This window comes from Bos javanicus, chromosome 20, assembly GCF_032452875.1.
Source record: "Bos javanicus breed banteng chromosome 20, ARS-OSU_banteng_1.0, whole genome shotgun sequence".
In the NCBI taxonomy this organism is placed as follows: domain Eukaryota; kingdom Metazoa; phylum Chordata; class Mammalia; order Artiodactyla; family Bovidae; genus Bos; species Bos javanicus.
The window spans coordinates 18867563-18892913 of record NC_083887.1 but is presented as its reverse complement, the minus strand read 5'-3'; the positions used below and the strand labels follow the sequence as shown (position 1 = coordinate 18892913).

At 38.3% G+C, this 25351-nt stretch overlaps 1 protein-coding gene across 7 annotated transcripts in view; it reads right to left on the bottom strand.

Moving 5' to 3' along the window:
- PDE4D (phosphodiesterase 4D) overlaps positions 1 to 25351 on the bottom strand; it is a 1603025-nt gene that overhangs the window by 1315480 nt on the left and 262194 nt on the right. Inside the window, exon 1 of one of the 7 annotated variants that reach the window (XM_061393123.1) lies at positions 8902 to 9111. The exons of the other annotated variants lie outside the window; for them this stretch is intronic. The gene's annotated coding sequence lies outside the window, so the exon portion shown is untranslated. Of the gene's footprint in view, positions 1 to 8901; positions 9112 to 25351 lie in introns of those variants that run through there. 7 annotated transcript variants of the gene reach the window in all.

Genomic DNA, 25351 nt, shown 5'->3' with positions numbered 1-25351 from the left:
TTCTCCTAAGACAATGATTTAGTTACTGACAGAAGTGTAGGCAGGTCTTGCCTTTTGAGTACTAAGCCTTTTGAATCAAGGAATAATCCTACTTCTTTACAACTTTAAATCTTTTAAGTCTCTGATCAGTTCTTCCTGGGTTACCAAGAGGGTCAGCAGTAATTTTCCTAGCACTGATATTTTGCCTTAGTTGCACATGACGGTCCAAAATACTGCAGTTCTCATCTATGGCTTCAAGTGTTGGTCAGTCCCAACTTGGGGCCATGTCAAAGGCGTGCTTTTGAAACAACAGAGATGAGACTGTGTCTCAGAGTCAGTGCTCTGAACCACGATCACACACTGCATCCTTCTACAGACATGGAAAGGCTATAGATGTTTCTCAAACACTTGTGCGCCAAATTGTGTAAAAGAGGTTATTTCACAAAGGTCCAGGAAGCATGATTGTTACCGAGTATTTCCACAGCAGTCAGCATGGTACAGACTATTCACAACACATGAAGAAGCCTTAAACTCAGCCCGTGGAAGAGAAGAGGTAAAGTGAAACCTCTATGAAACTAATGTATTTTCCAGCTTTAAGAAATTTTAAAGAGCACCTCTGCAGACAGTGAGGAATAACAAATAATTTTTTTAAAGGTCTTCAGAGACTGAAAAGAAGAAATATAAAAATTTAATGAAAACAGTGAACATGTGCAAATGCAGCAGCAGCCATACCACTAACAGAAAACATTACTGAAAACTGGAAGAGAGGATGTTGAATAATTCCAATTATTCCAAAACACTTGGAGAAGAAGAGGATTGCTGAAACTCAACTAAAAGCTCAGAACCCATATAAATACCGCAAAGGAAAATCTCATGGGAGTAAGATTATCAAGAAACATGTAAACTCTTACATATAAGATATATAGTCTACAAGAACACCAGAAAGAAGCCATGGCTAACCACACACACACACACACACACACACACACACCCATTTCAAGAGAAAGTCACAACTGTCACTCATTATGACACATATTCATTAAATCTACTATGTGGTGTAGTGCTAGGCATTTGAAGACCTATAATGCCCTTTTCATGTTAAAACTTTAATGGTTATTATTTTTCTTAAAACTGGTTCAGGTTCCAAGGGCCACTGAACAGACCGTTCTTAAAACAGCAGTCCCATTATTTAAAATTTTATGGAACAATGACATTTTTACATTAGAAATAATTTCAGATCAATATGGGAGTGCCAGCATTTTATTTTGCAAACTCAGAGCCATTACAAAATAATTGCCACTTACTATAATGTTTCTTTTTTTTTACAAAGGGAAATTTTAATAATATAAAATAGGAAAGTCAGGCTCTCAGATGAAAATGCAATTTTTCAAGAAAAAAACTACTGTGGTTTTCAAATGCTTTTTCTGGTTCATTCTCTCTTCTACTTTTTGGTATTCCAATTATGCCTATGTTGCTGTATTTGATGGTGTCTCACATTTCTTTGAGATTCTATTTCTCTTCATTTTTTTTCTGTTATCTAGATTATATAATCTTTATCATTGTATCTTTTCTAATTCTTTCTTCTGACAGGTCAGATCCTCTGTTGAAATCCTCTAGTAAAATTTTCATTTAGGTTATTTCAACTTTCAACTCCAGAATTTTTATTTGGTTCTTTTAAAAATAATTTCTGTATTTTTATTGACATTTCCTATTTGATGGAATACTGTCATCGTACCTTCCTTTACTTTTTAAGTTATGATATTCTTTCATTCTTTTTTATTAAAGCAAAGTTCCTGTATGATATTATATAATTTATAGGTGTACAATATAGTGACTCAGAAGTTTTAAAGGTTATACTCCATTTATAGTTATTATAAAATATTGACATATCCCCCTTACTGTAAAATATATCCTACTAGTTTATTATATAGAGCTCCCCAGGTGTTGCAGTGGTAAAAAATCCACCTACTAATGCAGGAGACACAAGAGTTATAGGTTCAGTCTTTGCATTGGGAAGATCCCTTGGAGTAGGGAATGGCAACCCACTCTAGTATTCTTGCCTGGAAAATTCCATGGACAGAGGAGCCTGGCAGGCTAAAGTCTATGGGGTCACAACGAGTTGGACATGACTGAGCAACAGTTTATTATACACCTAATAATACATACCTCTTAATCTCTTACTCCTATGGTGCCCTGCCACCACTGGTAACCATTAGTTTGTTTTCTTTATCTGTGTCTGCTGCTTTTTTGTTATATTCATTAGTTTGTTGTATTTCTTAGATTCTACATATAAGGGATATTATACAGTATTTGTCTTTGACCTATTTCACTTAGCATAACACTCTCAAAGACCATCCATTTTGCTGTAAATGACAAAATTTCATTTTCAGGGTTGAGTAGTATTCTACTGTATATCTGTGTGTGTGTGTGTACACTACATCTTCTTCGTCCATTCATTCATTGATGGACACATAGGTTGCTTCCATATCTTGGCAGCTGCAAATAGTACGGCTATTAAATATTAACATTGAGGCACATGTATCTTTTCAAATTAGTGTTTTTTTCTATCCTTTAATTCTTTAAACATATTTATAATAGTTGTTTGAAATTTTATCTGAGAATTCTGACATCTTGGTCCTCTCATATGCAATTTGTCTGGCCTCCTTTTTTATCCCATGTATGAATGACACTCTGCTGTGTTTTTTTGCATGCCTTATATTTTTTTGTTGTTGAAAACTGGACATTTTAGACAATAAACTTCAGCAACTCTGAATACTGATTCCTACACCATGGGGTTGTCATTGTTTTGCTTAATTGTTTAGTGATTTGACTGGCGTATTTCAGGGAAGTCTATTTCTCCTGTAGTTTGCAACCACTGATGTCATTCTTCACAGGGCACAGGCTTGGGCATGCCCACAGTCACCCCATGATGACAGTGATTTTAGCATGGCTCTCACGGACTGCCAATTTCCTAGATCTCAGTTAAGCTGTGTGCCTCTGTTAGTAAAATACAAGGCTATTAGCATCTGTTAATTGCTGGCTGATTTCTCTGTTGTTTTCAACAATTCCCTGAGGGATAAATTGCTCCACAGTTTAATCCAATTCAAGTAGGGGCCCTTATGGTAGTTTGGGGGCTTGCTGGAACTGTAGGACTGTTGTTAGCTATCTCTTTCTCTGGTTCTATCTGGTCAACTTCTAGCTGGCCAATAATTTATCTTTTTGTTACCAAGGAGCTGCTGCTGCTGCTGCTGCTAAGTTGCTTCAGTTTGTGTCCGACTTTGTGCGACCCCATAGACTGCAGCCCACCAGGCTCTGCCGTCCCTGGGATTCTCCAGGCAAGAACACTGGAGTGGGTTGCCATTTCCTTCTCCAGTGCATGAAAGTGAAAAGTGAAAGTGAAGTCGCTCAGTCGTGTCCGACTCTTTGCGACCCCATGGACTTCAGCCTACCAGGCTCCTCCATCCATGGGATTTTCCAGCCAAGAGTACTGGAGTGGGGTGCCATTGCCTTCTCCAACCAAGGAGCTAGCAGCCTCTTAATTGTTCACTCCCCCAAATCTTCATTTTTCTCAACGCCAGTCTAAGACTTGAATATTTTCACATTCTAATCCAAATAGGGTCAGTTCCTTTGGGGAGAACTATGGAGTTGTCTGTCTTATAACCTGCTGTCCTCCTGGGAAAATTCTCTGCAGCACTGCTGTAAATCTGGGGAAGGATTAGTGGCCTGCTTCTCTCAGAGTAGCCCCTGCTTGTAAAGCAGGTGCAACTAGGGAGAGCAGCCTCTAGTCTTCTAGACTTACTTCTGGTGAGGAACCTCTGTCCTGTGAGCAAGTTGGGATAAGGCTGCCTAAAGCCCATTATCCTTGGTCTACCCTGCCTAGGATCAAGCTTTTGCCCTATAAGCTGCAAATGGGAGCTCTAGACTTTTAAGTCTTCTTGCCTGGAACAGAGTTCTACAACATAGAACTAAGGAGAACGATTAGAAATGCTAGTGGCCTGCCCCTCCTCAGAAGATATTGTAACCCTAGACTAGACGTTTGGGAGAGAGGAATTTTCACATTTTTTACTACACCACCTGGAGTGTAGGTTCTATTATGATGAGCTGCCTGGGGATAGAGAGAGGGAGAGTGGGTCATGGCTTAAATGCTGTAAACTCTAGCTCTTTTAACCTCAAATTAGTAGATTTTCTTTAAATTTCCAGTGACTTAAATGGTTACGCCCTTAGGACAATTTCCAGACACTTAAATGGTTAGGTTTTTAAAATAATTTTCACTCGTTATGATTATTTCAATGAGGAGCCAGTCCACAGGGCTACTCATGCTGCCATTTCAAAAGTAGATCATTAGTCTTTTTTCCTCATCGTGCTACAGACTGGTGAAAATTTTATAATAGCTCTCTATCAGTCTATAGACTAGCATTTATGGACCGAAGCCTAACAAGTTCCATTACATTTTCCAAAGAAAAGCAGCTCCTTAAAGAAAGCTCTAAACTAGCATCTCACATTTCAGTGTGCATGACAACCATCAGGAGAGATTTTTTTAAAGTTCAGATACCATTTCCAACTCAAAATTTTTTATTTATGATGTTGGGGGTAAAACCAAAGAAACTGCACTTTTAAAGAGTATCCTGGTAATGTTTCTAAAAATTTAATTTACAGATGAATCATCTGACCACCTGGGATATTTGTTAATGAGATTTTTATTCTGGAATACTTTCAAATTTACAGAACCTTGATTTTGCAAGGTACTATGGTTATGTAAGATGTTAATATTAGGGGAAGCTGGATAAAGGGTATATGAGAATCTTCTGCGCTATCTTCGCAACTATTCTATAAACTAATATCAATATAATGTTATTAACTAAACTGCAGATTTTCCTAGGATTACATTAATTTCTCCACTAATATCCTTTTTCTATGTCATGATACCACATTGCCTTCAGTCTGGAATCTTCACAAAATGAAGTTTCTGCATTTATTTAAAGATATTTTCTACAATATTATTAGTTACAAGTATATTGAAACTTCCCAGAGTTTTCTGAATCAGAGAGCATTTCCCCCACCATGAACCTTTGGTTAATTATACATATACATTCTTTTTCTTTATCTATTATCTGTTGCTGGACACTTAGGTTGGCAATAGTATTTGAATAATGATGTTATGAACACTGGGGTGCATGTAATTTTTAACTAGTGGTTTCATTTTTTTTTCAGATATATACCCAGGAGTGGAATTGCTGGGTCATGCTGTGCTATGCTGTGCTTAGTTATCAGTCGTGTCCAAGTCTTTGTGACCCCATGGACTGTAGCCCGCCAGGATCCTCTGTCCATGGGGATTCTCCAGGCAAGAATACTGGAGTGTTGCCATGCCCTCCTCCAGGGATCTTCCCAACTCAGGTATCGAACCCAAGTCTCCCACATTGCAGGCAGATTCTTTACCGTTTGAGTCACCAGGGAAGCCCTGCTTCCCAGGAGTGGGTAGCCTGTCCCTTCTTCAGGGGAACTTCCTGACCCAGGAATTGAACTGGGGTCTCCTGCATTGCAAGCGGATTCTTTACCAGCTGAGCTACCAGGGAAGCCCTGCTGGGTTGTATGGTAGTTCTATTTTTAGTTTTTTTGAGAAACTTCCATACTGTTTTCTACAGTGGCTACTCCAATTTGCATTACCACCATCAGCAGTACAACAGTATTTTTTCCACATCCTTGCATTAACCTTCAGTTTTAAATATTTTCTACTTTTTTATGTTTTCACATTGACTCTTGTTGTTTAGAAGTGCATTCATTAATTTTGAAATCTATCTGGGTTTTTTTGTTGTTGTTGTCTTTTTGCATAAATTCTTAGTTTCCTGGTAGTCAGATACTGCCTATTCCCCAATTCTCTCTATTCTCTGCTTCCGGAATGCCTATAAAACACTGTATTTTCTCTTTCTCTCCAACATGTCTCAACTTTTCTCTCATATTTTCTTTTTCTCTTTAGTGCATTCTGATTGATTTTTTTAACATCACATTAAAGTTGATTAATTCTCTCTTCAGTTATGTCTAGTTAGTTGTTTAATCCATTTGATAATTCTTTATTTCAAGTGCTATGTTTTTATTTTTAGAACGTCTACTTTTTGAAGACCTAACTTTTCTTATTCATAATTTGTTTTCATTGCTTAGTCACTTTAAATATTCTTATTTTATACTATCCTATTAGATATTTCCATCATTTAAAGGTGTTAGGTTTTAATCCTGCTCATTGTTACATTTTATAACTCCTACTCATGGGGGCCTTTTTTCTTATGTTTTATAATTTTAGGTTATAATTTAATTTTTAGAAGGAATTTATCTGTAGGAAACCTACAAAGAAAGGTTGGATTTATGGTAATCTTCCTAAGAAACTTGCAAATGATTTTTCCAGATGTTTGAGAGTTATCAGTGGCCTGGCATCTTTTGAGCTAATTTCTCAAGTTGTGTTTCTTTTCTGTATTGTACAAGGAGTACATATTCAAATCCCAAATCTAAAAGAGGCACACATCCACACATCTTCTTTTCTAAGACACACCTTTCTTGTTTGTTCTGTACTAATGGTGGATTTTCTTCTAGAGTCTCCCACTCAAAATCATAACTTTGTCTTGAAGATCTCTGTTTCAACACACATAGTCTCAATTTTTCATCTCATATTTCTGCATCGTTGTTAAAACCAAAGCCCTTGCTTTAAGGAGACAAATTACATCCTCCCAAGACTGACCACAGCATCATTCCCATTTTTATCCCTGAGATTTTCAACTCCATCTATACGTCTGACTCACAGTGATACCTTTACTTCCTTTCAAGATCAGATATACAAGAAAGAGGATGTTTATTTAATCTAGTATTTCTAAGTGTTTGCACAAGCCACACTACTAAACTTATCAGCCAGGTTTCTAGACCTGAAAGTAAAAAATAACTTCTTTTCTCTAGTGAGAATTAATACTATCACAGTTGGCAAGCTGAGTCATTATAAATTACCAATTGTGAAACTTCAACATTCTTGGGTTTCCCTTGTGGCTCAGCTGATAAGGAATCTGCCTGCAATGTGAGAGACCTGGGTTTGATCCATGGGTTGGGCAGATCCCCTGGAAAAGGGAAAGCTACCCACTCCAGTATTCTGGCCTGGAGAATTCTGTTGACTGTATAGTCCATGGGGTCGCAAAGAGTCAGACACTTGAGCCAACTTTCACTTCCACTTTAAGCTCAAAAGTGTTTTATCCATACTTATTTTGTACTCTCAGACCCAGTTTCAGGAAACCATATCAAAAAATATATAATTAAGGTCCATACATAGCCCAGAATTCCAATTCAAAAACTTTACACTGTACATCACATGGATCCCAGTAAGTCCTTCAATTTTTCTGGACTTTCTCAGAAGTTCTTCTAATCACATTTTCCTAGAATATCTAAGCACAGATCACTTTTCATTTAAGTTTTCTCTGCTCACTATCAACAAATTTCAACAACTTTTCTTCCTTCTTTTCATTCATTAGATACAGCTTTCCTAAGTGCCTGCTATATTCCAGACACTGGGGATGTGGTCCAAAACAAATCTAAGCCCTGGTCACAGAGTTTAAATCTTAGTGCAGAGGAAGGAAGACAAATATAAACAAATTAATATGTTAACTAAATATATTAAATAATAAATATATTTTAGGTTGAAATAAAATTATAAATTAGTAACTATATTTTAGTTTAAAGAATATGAAATGGCCAAATTTAGTTTGAAGCATATGAAATGGCCAGATTCTTGACCCACAAAAAAGGCAATTTCATACCATTTAACTTAATGGAATGTGACAGGTGATGGTAAGTGCTACAAAGAAGAAGGCAGGGAGGGCAAGTAGACAGAGAGTGATGGGGTGGGTGTGACTGTGCTATTTTAGATACCATGGCTACAAAAGCCTCTCTCAGAATGTGCTGTTTGAACAGAGATGGAGATGAATGAAGAAGTGAGTGACGTGGATGGAGGTCTGGAGGAAGAATACTCCAATGACAGGAATATGCATGTGAAAAGGTTCTTAGAAGGGAATGTGGATGGCATATTCAAGGAACAGTGAGGAAAGGAGAGGGACCCAAGTAGAATAAACAGGGTGAGATGAGACTAGAGAAGGGGCCAGGGCAGACACTATAATGCAACATTAGCCACAGTAAAAAAAACTGCCTATCTCAGTGCTAGTGAGATGTGAAGCCCTTAGAAAGTTTGGAAAGCAGAGTGGCAAAACCTGACTTGTATTTTCAGTGGCGTGCCAGGGCAGAACGAGCACAGGGAACTTAGTGAAGAGACTACTGCACTAGCCCAGGTGCTGCTGCTGTTGCTGCTGCTAAGTCGCTTCAGTCGTGTCCGACTCTGTGCGACCCCATAGACGGCAGTCCACCAGGCTCCCCGTCCCTGGGATTCTCCAGGCAAGAACACTGGAGTGGTTTGCCATTTCTTTCTCCAATGCATGAGAGTGAAAAGTGAAAGTGAAGTCGCTCGGTCATGTCCTAGCGACCTCGTGGACTGCAGCCTACAAGGCTCCTCCGTCCATGGGATTTTCCAGGCAAGAGTGCTGGAGTGGGCTGCCATAGGTGCTAGACCGTTGCAACTAAGACTTGAGTGGTAGCAAAGGAAACAGGAGAGGCTGCACACTCACAATTCTTTCATGACTCTTCTAATCTTTCTTTTTTAAAACAATTAGTCTCACCAATGTTTTATTACAGCAAATATATTGTCAAGCTTTCCTATCCTGAGTTTGGTGATCCTGGTGGCAAAATCATCTTGCCTACCTTCTAATTCTGATAAGAAACTTCTAGATCATTCTGAATTCAGCACCCCTGAAACCTAGATTTGCATGAACCATAGCCTAACACATCTAAATCACCATTCTACATAATGCATCTCTAATCACTCTCAAGACAATGGCACCATACCTGATTGAGGAGGAGCTGGCATTCACTCTGCAAGGAGCACCACCAGAAAATGAACATGTGTCTCTTCCCAGCGACTGTAACTGACGAGAGGATTCAGCCTGAGCCACAGCAGGAGATTCATTCATGGCCCACATTGACGCAAGGTCACTCCTCTGAGTAAGAAGACTTCCTGACTGTATCCCTGCAGCTGGGCCCCTTCCTCTGAAGTTTCTATGCTTTACAACTCCCTGAAAAGGAAGTTGTCTTAAGGGGGTTGTAGCCCTTTAGGGAGAAGGTGACCACACAGCTTCATGGCATGTTAATGCAACTTCTGCAACTTCTGGCCCCACTTCCCCCTCATACCCACAGAGGGCTCCATGTAGTCCATTCAACATTGAGGGAGAGTAATAAGTAATTATCTGAGCAAGATCAATACCAGGTCGTCATGGCAGGATAGAAACCCAGTTTCTGTCTCTCAGTGTTATGTATCATTCAAGAGTAAAGTATAATAATGTTTATAAAATCCAGTTGGTCTAAGAGAACATGTCAAAATCATTGATCCACATATCTTAAGTTTAAAAAAAAATCCTAAAATACAGTTTGCATGCAACATCCAAAGAGCCTGCCAAGGAGAGGATCTGACATTAAAATATCACTAATGTTACTGCTCAGCCCTAAGACTCACACACTGAAGATTTAACAGCACAGAGCCTATGTAGGGTCATAAGTAATAGTATTAAAATGAATATTCAAAACTTATTTTCTGAAAAGGCATTTTGCAAAGACACAATTGGACATACTTTTGTTTAAAGAAATCTTCATTTGCACAATGAAAAAGAACAAGAAAGCAGAAATCAAAATGCATTCATCACCCTGGTTTTTCCTCTACTTGTAAATCAAACAGACACTACACCAGTTAGTATTTGAACAAAGTTAAGGTAGATCTGAAGTGATGATATTTAAGACTACCAAGGCTGAAAATTACAGCCTGAATTCAATCTGCTATCAAAAGCACTTGAGATGTCAGATAATGTAAAAGAAATTTGATATAATGATTAAAAATTCCACTAAAAGGCCTTTCCTTGAATTTTGCTGCTGAAAATCCTCTTCTGTTAAAATTTCAAGGTTTCTTACAATGTTTCTACATTTACTCTCTGACCCAAGTAACTGAAAATCTTCCCTTTCTGTAGACATTGATTTTATCATCAGACACATTGATTCTGCAGAAAATTGGAGTCCACTTTAAGAGTTTTTCACAGCATGGATATTTTTTCCATTAAATTTTTTTGTTCACTTTTCCTAATACTATGAAAATAATATAACAATACTAAGGAAAATTTTTAGTTTGAAAGCTGATCCCAGATAAAAGCATGCTCTTCTGATGAATCTGTATCAGGCCCCCAGTCCCTGAGCAGTAAAGATAAGCATCTTTAGAGGCAGGCTAGGAGTGTCACCAAATAGGCAATAGTCTGGGTCTGGCTTGGGTCAAAGAAGCAAAATTTGTACAGAAGAGACCCTGTGTTCCTGGACCTCCTCAGTCTAGCAACTGATTATTTTCAAAATTTGAGATTAAGTGAATAACAAGGCTAGAAATGCAAATCAAAACTACAGTGAGCTATCACCTCACACCAGTCAAAATGGCTGTCATCAAAAAATCCACAAACAATAAATGCTTGAGAGGGTGTAGAGGGAAGGGAACCCTCCTACACTGTTGATGGGAATATAAATTGGTACAGCCACTATGACTTCCCAGGTGGCGCTAGTGGTAAGAACCCGCCTGCCAATGCAGGAGACATAAGAAACACGGGTTCTATCTCTGGGTCAGGAAGATCCCCTGGAGGAGGGCATGGCAATCCAGTATTCTTGCCTGGAGAATCCCACCGACAGAGGAACTTAGTGGGCTACAGTCCATAGAGTCACAAAGAGTCAGACGTGACTGAAGAGACTTAAGCTCACACTCACGCACAGCCACTATGAACACTATGGAGGTTCCATAAAAAACTAAAAATAGAGCTACCATATGACCCTGCAGTCCCACTCTTGGGCATGAATCTGGAGAAAAACATGCACCAAAAGGATACATGCATCCTAATGTTCATCACAACACTGTTCACAAGAGCCAAGACATGGAAACAACCAAAGGAGTGGATAAGGAAAATGTGGTATACACAGTTGAATATTACTCAGCCATTAAAAAGGATGAAATAATGCCATTTGCAGCAACATGGATGGTCCAGAGATTGTATACTAAGTGAGGTAAGTCAGACAGAGAAAGAGAAATATCCTGTGACACCACTTACACGCAGAATCTAAAAAGGAATGATAAAAGTGAATTTATTTACAAAACAGAAACAGACTCACAGACTTAGAAAATGAACTTATGGTTGCTGGGGGGAAAATGAACTTATCGGGGAAAGGGAGTTAGGGAGTGTGGGATGGACAGGTACACATGGCTCTATTTAAAATGGATAACCAGCAATGTATAGCACAGGGAACTCTGTTCAATGTTATGCGGCAGCCTGGATGGGAGGGGAATTTGGGGAAGAATGGATATATGTATATGTATGGCTGAGTCCCTTTGCTGTGCACCTGAAATTATCACAAAATTGTTAATTGGCTATATTCTAATATAAAATAAAAAGTTTTTAAGAAGTGTATGGGGGAATGGAGAATATGGCATGAACATAATTTTTAAACAAAGAAAGATACATTTTTCATTTATAAATACCTTTTAAAAAAAAAAAAAATCCCAGTCTAATTTGAAAAACTGATACTCCTAAATCCACAGCTTACTTTTTCAATATTTTTTTGGTCAACCATAAGCTACAGATCCATTTCAGTTTGTTTAGTTAGATTCTTTCTAATGATATTTCAAAATAGCTGAAGTTCTACTAAAAAAGGAGAGCCTTTGAATCCCTTGGACTGCAAGGAGATCCAACCAGTCCATTCTGAAGGAGATCAGCCCTGGGATCTCTTTGGAAGGAATGATGCTAAAGCTGAAACTCCAGTACTTTGGCCACCTCATGCGAAGAGCTGACTCATTAGAAAAGACTCTGATGCTGGGAGGGATTGGGGGCAGGAGGAGAAGGGGACGACAGAGGATGAGATGGCTGGATGGCATCACTGACTCGATGGACGTGAGTCTGGGTGAACTGCAGGAGTTGGTGATGGACAGGGAGGCCTGGCGTGCTGCGATTCATGGGGTCTCAAAGAGTCGGACATGACCGAGCGACTAAACTGAACTGAACTGAGTCACTGGGTTTTAGAGACAGTTGAAAGACTTGTGAAAGTGTGGTGGTAGTAATGGCAGGATTCTGGACTGACAATGAGACATGTAGAAATGCAGGATTGTACAGCTTTCAGTCTCAGTTTTAAGATTTGATTCCTAAAGAAGAAGTGGAAAATTCGAGCAGTATCTAAGAGGGCAGGAATCAACTGAAAGAAAAGTAATATACCCAGGACTGTACCAAATCCTTCTGGCTGGCCCCTTTTCCTCCTCATGGATCCTCTTTATCAATAAATTTTAAAAAGTGTTTATACCAGTCCTGGGCTCTATTTTCCATTCCATGCCACATTTTAGGGGAAAAGCTAAAAGTATATAGGTGAACTAGAGCAAGATTTTGACTCCTACCATTTGGAACTTGACTAGAGTGATGAACAGACTAGACTGAGTTTTGGAGACAGTACAGTACTGGTGAGTTAAGCCAATGCTTTGAAAGGCCAGTAATCACTGGACTACAAACAAACAGCTCACCAGTAAATGGGTTCACCAGCAACTAAAGGCCAAAGGACAGTAGTGCTGAAAGCCAATTTATTGAAACTAATCAGATGGCAATACTTAGCCAGAAAGCACCCACGATTCTGCTGATAACATCTGCTCTCCAGGTTTCAACCATTTAATTTTTAATCTAGGCTCCTAGAGCACAGGCTCTTCGCACCTTGCCCCAGAGATTCTGAGTAAATGCATTTTATTTTTAGATGTTTCCTCTCTTGACACAGGATTCCACAGATATGAAAAAACAAGTGATCCCCCAGGCATGCCAGGGGTTGTTGCTGTCTCCTCTCTTACTCTGTGGTCTCCTGGAAACATTTAAAATAACCGTTAGCTGAGAAATGTTTTCCTGCAGAACAAGACACTTTTCCCTTGGTCCTAAAATGGGTATGCACTAAAAGGATTGAGTCTGCTTTGGAATATTAGGTTTGCCCTTTTTGATAAATTGAACGTGCTTCAGAGTTAAGAGGCTGTCTTAATTTTACAGTAAAGAACTCTCCTATGAGAACATAAGAAAAATCTTAGGTGGCATTTTTATTGAAAACATTATTATTCCCATTCTAGCAAAAGAATTTATTGTGAGGAGAAAAGTCATACCATCTTAATTAATGTTATTCACTTTTCTTTACAGAGGCTTATCTCTAACATGCTCAGAATTAGTGCTGAAGTCAAGGGTATTAAATCAAAAGGAGCCAAATGTCTTGATGGTATCCAAAATAACAATTCAGAATGCATTTGTCAATATTTCACAAACTATATGTCCCAGATTAATCTGTAATAATGGGACAGAGTAAAACAGAACCTGACTCAATGATAAATCACTCTGGGAACTATGTGGTGTGATAAACTGCTAATTCAACAAAGCCATCAACATATTACACCTTTAGAATCTTTCACGCTTCTGACAAGAAGTCTCAATCAACCTTGATTCTTGGAAGAGTATATCTTTGATACAGCTCTTCTTTCTACAGTCCTAAAATTGTATTTTAGCCAGAGTTGATAAACAAAAGGCAACATAATCTTGTCAAAGTAAAGACTGGTGTTTCTCAAAGGAAAGCATTGCTATGTGGGAGACTAAATATGATGCCCCTGTTCTTAGTCTAAGATCACTTGAAAACTGGAGTCCAAGCTTCAACCAGAAGTGTCAGTATTACACTGAGAGGCAAGAAAATATTTCTCTTCATTAAATCATTAAGCTTCTGAGGCCATTCATACTCATTCATACATGTTAATATCCTCATTCCCCCAGAGAACTCAAATGGGAATAATTCTGTGGATATTCAGTCAAAAATGTTATCCTGTCCAGCTCCTATCTTTAAACAGGTGAAGCATTATTGATTTCATTTTACAGATAAAGGAAGTGATTCCCAGAGCATCTCTGCTGCCAGAATTTACCTGTCTTTCCAACTAAATCAAAAATACTAGTAACTAGTAACAATATACAGGGTTTCCCTTGTGTCCTTTAATGTAATCTTGCAGCACAAATCGATTAGAGCTTCAAAATCATCTAGGAAAGGCAAATGCAAAGTTAAGTAGACTCCTTACAGTGCAAGAAGCAGGAAGTATTAGTAGTTGTTAATAAAAACAGACCATGTCATCATGATGCTTAGACATAATCTGATTCAGCCAGTAATGAGATATGCAGTTTGAAAAATCATTTAATTTTGTGTCTAAGGCTCCTAGCCTGTGAAATGGGAATATTAATGGTATCTACATCATAGAGTCACTGAAGGAATTAAATGAGAAAACATACATTAAGCATTTAATGTAGTGCCTGTCATATAGTAAATGCTCAATTAGTACAGCTATTAATATATGAGTGTTGATTAATGAGCATTGTTTTATGCATGAAAAATCTACTGAAAAGTAACAGCATGGTCCCAATACTTTCGAAAAGGGGAGGACTGCTACCTGACTTTAAATTTTGCTTCCTTGGGACAGTGTCTTATTCCTTTCTATAAGTTCAGTGATCACCCTTCACATCAGACCATATCAACTATATCAGGTGAGATTAGAAAGAGCACCTTTATTTCAGCTTTACCAACAGTAACTCATTGGAACAACTCAGTATCCACAAGGAGTCTCTCTTTTGTATGCCATGATAACTATTCATGACTAATTTTCTATTTCCTAAAAAACATTCCTGTATCTCAAGATATTGGTCTTTGCAGTCAATGAGAAGTAGGTTCCAGTCCTGACTCTATTGCTTACTAGCTGTGTGACCTAGGCAACTCACTTCTCTCTGAGCCTCAATTTCTTCATTTGTAAGTGAACATAATTATAACATAGAAGGCTCTTATATGTATTAAGCAATTTAAATTCACAGTTACTTTCTCTTCATCAAATTCTCAAGAATAAACTTGCTTTTGGCTTTGATTTACTCTTGGGTCTGAAAAGTAGCCTGTATTAGACAATGTATCTTCCAATCCCAATCTAACCTCAGCAAGTGATTCCTCAAACATTGCTTCTATACATATTTTTACATTTCTCTAAATTGATGATGTCATTTTGAATTATAATCTTGATGTTTAATGAGCTCATCATCTGTCTAGACACATAGATTGTCAAGGAAAAAGTTCATGGTTTCAGTATTACATTTGGAATCTCAGAATTTAATTCTAGTGGATAAACATCAGAGCACTTCGTCTATGCATCTTTACCAAGCCTAACTTACATGGAATCTCTAGGAAATTAATGTCACCAAATTGTCACTCCAATTAGCAAAAAGGAATACTCTCTATTCTAAACTGCTGCCAAAACTGACACTACATGTAGATTTCCAAAATCACATAATCAACACAATCAAGGATATTATCCAAAATTCACCATCAACTAGCCCATTACTTTTATAGTTTAAATATCTTTAACATGGACTCATCAGAAATTCAAAAAACATCTTTTTTTAAAGTGTTTTAAAACGACCTATTTAAAGATTAAAGGACAGACAAAAAATCTGAGTCTAATTTATTTCACAAATGCTTATAGTTTCATTTAAAATATGAAATCAGTAACCCTAAACACATGTGTCCCCAACTACTCAGAAATGTGCTCACAACTTGAATCTCATGAATGTTTTAGAATAAAAGCTAGGCAAATAACTATATTTACTAGAAACATATTACATGAAAAACTTTCTAGTCAACACATTGAAAAATATAAAAGAAATATAACTGGCTCTCCCCTCAAGGAAATAATAATACACACTCATAACCAAGAGGACTGATGTGCTGTGCTTAGTTGCTCAGTCATGTCCAACTCTTTGCAACCCTATGGACTGTAGCCCGCCAGGCTCCTCTGGCTATGGGGATTCTCCAGGCAAGAATACTGGAGGGGGTTGCCATGCCCTCCTCCAGGGATCTTCCCAACCAGGGATCGAACCCAGGTCTCCTGCATTACAGGTGAATTCTTTACTGTCTGAGCTACCAGGGAGGCCTGATAGATCAGCACATTTTGTAAATGTGAGCTGACACAGGTGTATGAAGAAGTAGTGCCCACACTGACAGGGAAAGGAGTGGGTTTGGGAAAAACATGCATTGGGGTGGAAACAAAAAAAGTTGAATTTTAAATTACTTAACAATACTACAGAGTCTAAAATTCACACAGAAAAGATGGCCAAGGAGAAACTGAATTTAATCCTATGTACAACTAAGGAGGCACTGTACAATCTTAAAAGGAAAAACAGTGATAAAAATAGTATTGAGGCAAGACTATCCTCAAATCATTTCCACCTTTTCTTAGAAGTTCTGCACAAAACCTTTACTTTTAAGGAGGGTTTTTTTTTCTTTGTTACAGGACAATTTTCATGGCTTTAGCAATTCCCAAACTAATTCTGAGTTTTTTAAGACAAAAAATTACTATTTATTTTAAAACTATGACCTGCATGCCTCGATACAGGTTTTAAAGTTTCTATCTTGTTGTAAATGGTGTCCTTAGCTTACAGTGTGTCTGGAGGCATTTAGCATTTAGCTCCCTGATAAAATGACAAGGGACTGAAATAGACTGCAGGAAACTTACATTAACTTCCGTTACATCCAGTGGTTTGGGGAGTGAAGCTATGTGAGAGAAAGCATTACTGCCAGCAGATGCTGACAGAACGCAGCAGCTCCTCAGACAAAATGGACATTTCTCCTTCAGTAAGGGCCTCTCACCTCTGAGGAGTGTCTGAAGCAACCCCAGCAGCAGGGGGATGTGATTTGCTGAATATAGACACACACTGTCTCTGCTCCAAAAATGAGGTTGATTCTCATTACTCTTAAGGAGTCACACAAGCTGTTGGCAATTTGCTCCAGTGAAGAGCAAACCACATTGAGTGGTTGCAACACTTCAGACCTCCAAGAGCAGCAGAAACAGAAGGTGCCCACAGCCCCCTGTTGGCTGGCGATTTCTGGACCTTTCTAATAATAACTGAGACGAAGGGGCAAATGAAGTCTGTCACACACACATCACTAGCCAGGCCTGGTTTTTGCAATGCTGAACTAACAGAAAGAGGGGACCATTTAGTAACTAACCGTATTACAAAACAGTCCACAGCACAGCCTGCTCTGGCTGCCAACCTTGATGGCAGCATTGCTCGGGTTCATACTGTTGTCTTGGCATCACCTAAAGCAGTGGTGTGTGCCGGCACCTGCAGAAGACAGCATGCTGTATGCAATGGAGCATTCATACAGTTCAGTAGGAAAAATAAACGGACAGACACGAATTGGCAATTCATAAAAGAACAAAAAGTATATATATATATATTTATGAAAAGGTTTGACCTCACTAATAAGACCACAAAATGAAACAAAATCAGGAACCATTTTTCCAATAAAATCAGTCAATATTTTTCAAAGTAAAAAAAAAAAAATCACTACTGGTGAATTTACGTTGAATTTAGAATGTTCCTACCTGTCAGAAATAGCAAATACTTTACAAATATAATTATGTAAACATCACATGCAAATATACATGCCAGGCATTGAAATGAAAAAGCCACATGGTGAGATTTAGGATTTTCTCTTTTATAATTTTTAAATTCTTTCCACTTTTTGTATAATAAATAATTTAGCTTTCTAGAAAAGGAAAGAAATAGCAAATACTGACACAAACATCTGAAAAGTAGTTTGCCAATAGGTACATTATGCTTAAAAAATACCCAAAGGAAAAACAGGAAAAAACTTCATGTTCAAAAATATTTACTTTAGCCCTTTTATATAGCATCTGAAGATAAAGATAAAATTTATTTATCTGAATAAATAAAGATAAAATGAGAAGGGAAGCTTAATAAGAAATAGAATAATAAAAGTATAAATATTTAAGAAAATATGCAGGAACAATTTTAAAATTCTGTTTGTTAAAACTGTCACCTGGGACTTTTAAAGTTTTTAAATTTTTATTGTGAAATATTTCTTACATACAAAATAGTGCATATAATGATTATAAACACTTCATATAGTTTTAAGTGAAAAAAGTGGGCTTCCCAGGTGGCTCAATGGTAAAGAATCAATCTGCAAAGCAGGAAATATGGGTTTGATCCCTGGGTGGGTAAGATTCCCTGGAGAATGAAATGGCAACTCCCTCCAGTATTCTTGCCTGGAAAATCCCATGGACAGAGGAGCCTGGGCTATAATCTATGGGTTTGCAAAGAGTTGGACACAGCTTACTGACGAAATAGCTGCAAGTGAAAATATCAGGACACAGTTATATATAGCACATGATTACAATTGTATATAAAAATTCCCTTTGCATAAAATATGTCTAGAGGGAAATAATTAGAAGTCTTGACAGTGATGATTCTTTGGTAGTAAAATTATAGGTAATTTTTTTCCTATTTTTCCCCACTTTCAAAATTTTATTTAACTTCTGTTAAATAGAAGCTCATTATATTTACTATCTCTAACTTCAGATGCTAAATTGGAGAAGCGTCAGAACCATCATATTTAGCTATTTATTTTTTCAGCAAATATTTATTGAGTTCTTCCTATGATCACAAAACATCAGATATTAAAGAAGGATAAATGCATATGAGATATATTTCATGCTCTCCAAAAGCTCATAAGAAACACGACAGAATGATGGAATAGCAAAGTAGAAAAATAAACTCATCATAAATTTAATGAATTAAATTCATAAGTACACAGTGGCAATATCCAAGATGAAAGATGAAGCACATTTCATAGGGTCTTGTCCCATCCTTATGCATGGGTAATCTGGATGTATGTCCCCAATTAACAAATCCACATTCTTAGGCAGAATCTAGACTCAAGCTGATGGGAAAGGTTACCCAGACTCAGGAAAGAAGCCAGTAACAATTTCTCAAAAAGCCATCCTCTGCCATTCTTTAATCTCCCTGTGAATTCTCTATGAGTAATTTTATTCTGTTATCTTTATAACCATAAGAAACTCATGAATTTCTGATCTTAGATATCATCTTGCCTGAAAAATCCCATCCATTTCAAAAATGCACTTTATAATAACATGCAGCTCAAAATTTTCAAGGCAGTGTCTTCCATTTATGAACAGTTTGACTCCATTCAACACATTTGTTAAATATCTTTGAAATGTCAAGTGACAGATTAGGCCCTATTTACACAAGATGACAAAGAAAAGGCCCCTGCCCTCAAATAGGTCATGAGGCAAAAGGAAACCATGGAGCATGCCAACTATTCTCTATGGCTTATTTATAGAGTCTCAAATGCTCTCCTGGCAGTTTTACTACATTTCTAGAATGGGCAATAAGGAAAGAATGGCTACTTCTGCTTTGCAGATAAGCCCAGTTAAGACTGGGTGGCCTTAAGGTAGTATTAGAGGGAAAAAAGGAATCATAGTTTGATAACCCTAGAAAAATGTTCTTGAAGATTTATAATGTACTTGTTTTTAAGGCTCAAGTATTTCAGAAAAGAAATTTATTTATATTCATTTATTCTTGTGTACCCCACCATCACCACCATGACTACCACCTGTTTTTAAAATGAGACCATTTTTTTTTATCTTATAGCTGTTAATATTTCATGGAAAACCCACAGGGAAAAGCTGCTCTAATCTGGCCACACATTTAATGGTGATAAGTTGAAGCTCAGAAACACATAGTAAATCATACACTCAAAGTCAAACTGGTAGCTGTGGCAGAAACAGCATTGGATCCTAGGACACTAAGTCATTCTGGTATTCATCCGACGTCCTATAGATCATACACATCAATATCACATTTTTAAAAAAATCAAATATCCTGGATATCGACTAATGGAATCAGCATGATTTTAGCACAGAGCAGGGAAATTCCAGCAATGCATAGAGTTGGGGGGCGGGGAAAGTGAAGCTCTAAGTGAATGTAAGTCAACACTACAATATGAATTTAAAATAGAGAAGCCTCTGTTCTCCATCTAGAGGAGAGAAGACAAACTAGTCACAAGCTGAAGGGATTGGAGCCATCGTTCTTTAGGGTAGGCATGTCCTCTAGCTGTCAGTCTCTTCCAGGACCACAGACAATGGTGGTACATGGATACAACTGTTTCTATAAAGCTGATCATCCCAGTGGAGGGGATGAAGAACAAAAATTGACAGTAACAGGATCCTTCTCTGAAAACCATCTAACTGCACAATGGGTTCCCTTAGGAGCTGGTGCCCTGTACATTGGAAGTTTCATTTAAAAATAGGATAGATTATCATCTACTGAGAAATGTATAATACTTGTGCCTAAAGAAAAGAGATGGACTTGATAAAATTTCAGAGTCATCGTCAACCTTTTGAGACAGCCTGTGAGTCAGAGACTGGCCATGCTCCCTGTGTGCTATCCAGAGACTGCCTCATATTCTACTTCTTTGCCTAACCTTTTGATCATTTTATTGTTTATTGGCATCTCTGTCTTCCCTATGAGGAAACATGAAAACAAAAGAAGACTGGAAACAAATTATTACATTGATTTCTTTCCTAGAAAGATTTATTTTTTAACATAAGATATAACAGAAAAGGGTATAAATTATGGCTAAAATATGATCTGGATTATCCATCCATTCCCATGTCTTGATCAAATAGAAACAACATGAATACTGGAGCCTATCACTGACCAGGCTACATTAGAGAGGAGTTGCTCTAATGAATGTTCCAAACTGAGACTTTTCAGAACCAATTTTTCTACTCCAAATCAGAAACCATGAATGTTTGAAACAATTTCCTTTCTCCCATATATCCTGTCCCACTTATCTTTAAAAATCTGCTGCTAAAAAGAAATGGTTCTGAGAAGGCTTTAGACGAGTTTCAACATGTAACTAAATTAACTACTTTTCAATTCAATATAACTTTAAATCAAAACAAAGTAAAACAACTGCAACACTAAAATCCCTCCATTTAAAATATGTATGCTTTTGGTGTATCAGAATTAACACTGATGGTCTCTAGATGAATTTTACACATCATGAAACAAGGGATAGACTGAGTTTCACACTTACAACTTAAGGATAATGTCCAAGTTTAAAGATTTTAATGATTTTTTAAAAAAATCAAGTAGCATTAGACAAGAGGAAAATATAATCCTGTAAGCACTACCTAGAAGAAAAGCCTCTTAATTACATAAGAAAAAAAGAAATTGACAATTTCCTGAGCTCCAAGTATGCATGAATCAGATAAAAACAATATTTCTGCAGTTTGTTAGTCTTTCAAATTCCCCCAGTGCTCCATCCTATATTACATTCACCAGAAGAACTGTAGCTTTCCTGTGTCCTTTTGGCACTAATTATGTCCAATAATTTGGAGAAGGCAATGGCACCCCACTCCAGTACTCTTGCCTGGAAAATCCCATTGATGGAGGAGCCTGGTAGGCCGTAGTCCATGGCGTCACTAAGAGTTGGACACGACTGAGCGACTTCACTTTCACTTTTCACTTTCCTGCATTGGAGAAGGAAATGGCAACCCACTCCAGTGTTCTTGCCTGGAGAATCCCAGGGACGGGGGAGCCTAGTGGGCTGCCATCTATGGGATCGCACAGAGTCGGACATGACTGAAGTGACTTAGCAGCAGCAGCAGCAGCAGCATGTCCAATAATTAGGTGACTGACAGAACTTCAGTGCAGTCTGTGTAATTTGGGCACAAAGAAACTACCTCCACCCAGTCTCTGTAGTCTCCTCAACAATCTTCCATCTCAGTGTATGACAGAGAGGGAGAAGATAAGTACACTAAAGTCCATAGGATTTGCCACTCTTACCCAGAAAGATTATTATCATCTGGATTTAGAAAAAATATTGATTGCACCATGGCCTGAAACACACTTGTAGAATTGTTGAATGCAGAAACAATTATAGAATGGATAGCACCAATACCTGAGTTGGTTCCTCAAACACTGAAAAGAACACGTGGTCTGATAACTAATTTAAATGACTTGTAAGTGGGGTCACATTATAGAAACCAGAAATCACCCTCTAAATACATTGCCAAAGCAATCTTGAGAATGGAACTGGAGGAATCAACCTGCTTGACTTCAGACTATACTACAAAGCTACAGTAATCAAGACAGCATGGTACTGGCACAAAGACAGAAATACAGATCAATGGAACAAAATAGAAAGCCCAGAGATAAATCCATGCACCTATGGACACCTTATCTTTGACAAAGGAGGCAAGAATATACAATGGAGAAAAGACAATCTCTTCAACAAGTGGTGCTGGGAAAACTGGTCAACCTCTTGTAAAAGAATGAAACTAGAACACTTTCTAACACCATATAAAAACTCAAAATGGATTAAAGATCTAAACGTAAGACCGGAAACTATAAAACTCCTAGAGGAGAACATAGGCAAAACACTCTCTGAGATAAATCACAGCAGGATCCTCCATGACCCACCTCCAAGAGTAATGGAAATAAAAGCAAAAATAAACAAATGGGACCTAATTAAATGTAAAAGCTCTTGCACAACAAAGGAAACTATAAGGTGAAAAGACAGCCTTCAGAATGGGAGAAAATAATAGCAAATGAAGCAACTGATAAAGAATTAATCTCAAATATATACAAGCAGCTCCTGCAGCTCAATTCCAGAAAAATAAACGACCCAATCAAAAAATGGGCCAAAGAACTAAACAGACATCTCTCCAAAGAAGACATACAGATGGCTAACCAACACATGAAAAGATGCTCAACATCACTCATTATCAGAGAAATGCAAATCAAAACCACCATGAGGTACCATCTCATGCCAGTCAGAATGGCTGCTATCAAAAAGTCTACAAACAATAAATGCTGGAGAGGGTGTGGAGGAAAGGGAACCCTCTTACACTGTTGGTGGGAATGCAAACTAGTACAGCCACTATGGAGAACAGTGTGGAGATTCCTTAAAAATATGGAAACAGAACTGCCTTATGACCCAGCAATCCCACTGCAGGGCATACACACTGAGGAAACCAGAATTAAAGAGACACATGTACCCCAATGTTCATCACAACACTGTTTACAATAGCCAGGACACAGAAGCAACCTAGATGTCCATCAGCAGACGAATGGATAAGAAAGCTGTGGTATGTATACACAATGGAATATAACTCAGCTATTAAAAAGAATGCATTTGAATCAGTTCTAATGAGGTGGATGACACTGGAGTCTATTAGAGAGAGTGAAGTCAAGTCAGAAAGAAAAACACCAATGCAGTATACTAATGCATATATATGGAATTTAGAAAGGTGGTAATGATGACTCTATATGCAAGACAGCAAAAGAGACACAGGTGTAAAGAACAGTCTTTCAGACTGTGGGAGAAGGCGAGGGTGGGATGATTTGAGGGAATAGCATTGAAACATGTATATTACCATATGTGAAATAGATCGCCAGTCAAGGTTTGATGCTTGAGACAAGGTGCTCAGGGCTGGTGCACTGGGATGACCCTGAGGGATGGGATGGGGAGGGAGGTGGGAGGGGGGTTCAGGATGGGGGACACATGTACACCCATGGCTGATTCATGTTGATGTTTGGCAAAAACCACTACAGTATTGTAATTAGCCACCAATTAAAATAAATAAATTAACTTTAAAAAATAAATAAATACATTGACAATGTATACTTATTTTTCACCAATACTTTCTAGTTTTGTCAGCTAAACCTTGGTGAGAATCCCTCCACGCCACAGGCACAGGTCCACAGGAACAGTGGTGATAAGGGGAAGGGTGGAAGACAGGAGGAGCTCACATCTGCTCACATCTAAAAGATAACCCTGGGGAGAATGGAAAGTGGAGCAAAAGCACAGTTGGAATCAAGTAAGATGTGCCTCGACTCGAATTTCTTATACCCTGGGTTGACCATTTGTTATTTGTGCAAGAAGACGAGGCAGTCTGGACCGGGCTGGAGGAAAAGCAGGAGAGGGGAAATCACTACAAACTATAAACAAAAACTCTGTCTTTGCAGCTGACAACTTCTGGGACTTCCCAGGGGAGCCAATTAGTGTCAGTTGCTGAGGTGGGTTTGGTCATACAAACCTCCCCGCTAACGCCCACCTGCGCTACACCTTCCTCCTGTGAAGTAACAACGCCACTGTTAATGAGGTTCAGGACCACAGAGAGAGAGTCCCACTAAGAATGCTACAGCAGATGCTCTTAGGGTAGCCAGCAGGGAAACTCCCTTACATTCTACTGTCTTATTGGAAACCAAGACACTTTAAAAATAATAACTGGGCTCATTCTTTCTTCCCACTCCTCTTTTCCTTTCCTACTTGGGGAACAGTGACCACACACCCGATATAAATTCTAATCCATTGCTCCAACTGCTAGGCCTGGCTCTTTTCATATGTGAGAGCAGTGATGTCACAGGAGTAAATTATAAATCCAGGGAAAGGGCAAATGACAAGAATTAGCCATAACTCTAGGGTCACTGCCTCCAGGAGCACTGAGACACAGTTAACACGAGCCCTACAAAACAGTGAAAACAGAGTTTAGCAACATCTGGGAAGCTGCATGGTCAACTTGCTCTTGTCATAAAATTCATCATGGTTTCTCCACTGCTTCAACATACAGAGCTCAGGACGCCTTGTGACTCCATTTAGTGCAACTCAGACAAACTGACACCAGTTTTGTTGTCCTGATAAATGACACTCATCCTCATGGAGGCATATCCACTTGGTTCCTGCTATCAATCAAGCAGCAAACGTTGACAAAATCTATTATAAATACAGAACACAGCACTTGATAAGGCACTCTGGAAATGAAAGAAAATGCCTCAAAGTCCTTGGCTTCCAAAAGCAAAAATGAACAAAATTAACACACTGTATGGTACTACATGTGAAAAATAATAAAAAGGGTTAGGGAGTTCTGAAGAGGAAACAAAGAGATCAGTGCAGCAATGGCTCCCCAGTGACGATCAGATGAGAGCTTAACTGCTTAAATGGGGGGACTTAGACTAGAGCAATGGATAAAGAAAAATTGTAGAAATGAGGAATGCACAAAATGCCAAGCCCTAACCTATAAGATCCGATGATCTAAAAGATATTCAGATTCAAGCTCAAGTCTTCATGGAAACAATCAAAGGGAAATCTCAGAGTTCTGTAAGATTTGCAAAATTTCCCTGCCACGACTCCATCTTTGTGGCTGCTGACTATTTGATCACAGTACGTGGAGAACAGGATGCCACCTGGGCCTAGTGGTAGCTAAAGAAGTCACAAAAACAGTGGCATGGAAGAAATCCACCTCACCCCTGCCCTCTCTCTGGCCGACAGCAGCTTTCTCCATGAACATATAAGAACTGGGGAA